We start from the raw sequence: 1,804 nt of genomic DNA on the forward strand, positions 1-1,804 counted from the left end.
TGAGTACTCTCATTTTGGCAATTATGGCTACAATATATGATAATCTACAGCCAAAGGAAACCATCTTCCGACGGGATACCAGTTACCTACCCCTACTACGGGTAGCTTTGAATTTCGTTCCTCTTATATCGATTTAGTGGAGCGAAATCAGTTTGCTGGTTTACCAGATGAGGACCCCTTGAAGCATATGGAGATTTTCACGGACTATTGCTGTTCCATACCTATACCAGCTGGGGTGACTCAGGATGAAGTAAAGGGGTTGATGTTCTTATACTCCTTGAAGGATTCAGAGCGAGATTGGTACCGCTACCTTGATAGGGTAGCAACTGGAGTCACGGACTGGACATCTCTAGCATTAGCCTTCTACAAGAAATACTTCCCACTTTCAAAGACCGATGCCTTAAGAAGTAAAATCACAAGTTTCCAGCAAGGAGCCGATGAGGATTTTTGTGAAGCATGGGGACGTTTCAAAAGTTTGGTCCGAGCTGTTCCTCACCATGGTTTTCAGCAATGGTATCTTTGCAACCTATTTTATAACGCTCTATATGATGATTACAAGGTCATCCTGGATGCAGCTGCTAATGGCAGGTTTCAAAACAATACCGGTCAAAGTAAAGGTTGGAACACTATTGAGGAGATGGAAGTCCATAGAGCTGAGTTTGGAAGTTCGCGTGGAATGTCACGAAAGCAAAGTGATGAAATGACTGCCGTTGTGACACTTATAACTTCCATTTCTACCCGTCTCGAGAAGCTCGAGATTTCTGAAGCTTCCAAGGAGAAAGTCGACATTCCTGTTCAAAACTCAGATGATATCGAGAAGTTGAGAGAGATGGTCCCACTCCTTTTGGTTCAAGTGGCGAATATGGAAGCAGCCGGGATTGAGTCCTCAAGGAATTTTGTGAAACAATTGGAGAATATGGAGGCTAAGCAAGCTGCTAATTCTTCAAGCAAATGTGAAAGGCCGGTTGAGACGATCAATGCCATCAATCTCAGAAGTGGCCTTTCCTATGAAAGTCCCGACAAGCCAAAGGAAGACTCGGGAAATGATGAAGAAGCTCGTTTAAATTCTGCTGCAAAAACGAGCTTGACAGCCAGTACTTCTGGTCGATCGACCAACATTCTCAGTCGATCGACTGAAGCGCCAGATAAAATAGTTTCTGGTCAGAAACTATTCACACCCAGCACATCCAGTCGAACGACCAACATTCTCAGTCGATCGACTGAATCACCTGACGAAGTCAATTCTGGACAGGAACTGTTCACGCCCAGCTTACTTGGTCGATCGACCACTCATATCAGTCGATCGACTGGAACTCCAGAGCAGGATGCAAATCCGTCAACTAGTTTGCATGATTCGTCACTCATTGATGATTTGACGGGGGTTTTAAACCTACGGAAGCCGAAGGTTACTGATCCTACGGCCAGTGTTGCAGTCCCATATCCGGAGCGTCTGAAGGCTACTAAGCTGGAGCGTAAGTTTGGTAAGTTACTGGAGATGGTCCAGAATCTCGAGGTAACGGTTCCTTTCACTGATTTAATTACCCAGGTACCCTCTTATGCTAAATTTATGAAAGATATTTTAAATCGTAAGAGAAATTTTCGTGATGATGGTAATGTTGCTTTTGTGGAGGAATGTAATGCTCTTTCACAAGTTAATGTGCCACCTAAATTAAAGGACCCGGGTAGTTTTTCAATTCCTTGCACTATAGGTAACCACGTAATTGGAAAGGCCCTTTGTGACTTAGGGGCCAGTGTCAGTGTCATGCCGTATTCTGTTTGCGAAAGGTTAACCATTGGTAGACTT

The 1,804-nt window shown here is 44.1% G+C and overlaps 1 non-coding gene across 1 annotated transcript; it reads right to left on the reverse strand.

Moving 5' to 3' along the window:
* Positions 1–395: 395 nt before the first annotated feature.
* On the reverse strand, positions 396–504 carry LOC141615946 (small nucleolar RNA R71). Its single transcript, XR_012530331.1, has one exon. It is a non-coding gene; the product is annotated as a small nucleolar RNA R71 (small nucleolar RNA).
* Positions 505–1,804: the final 1,300 nt, after the last annotated feature.

Source organism: Silene latifolia, chromosome 11 (genome assembly GCF_048544455.1).
Source record: "Silene latifolia isolate original U9 population chromosome 11, ASM4854445v1, whole genome shotgun sequence".
Lineage (NCBI taxonomy): Eukaryota > Viridiplantae > Streptophyta > Magnoliopsida > Caryophyllales > Caryophyllaceae > Silene > Silene latifolia.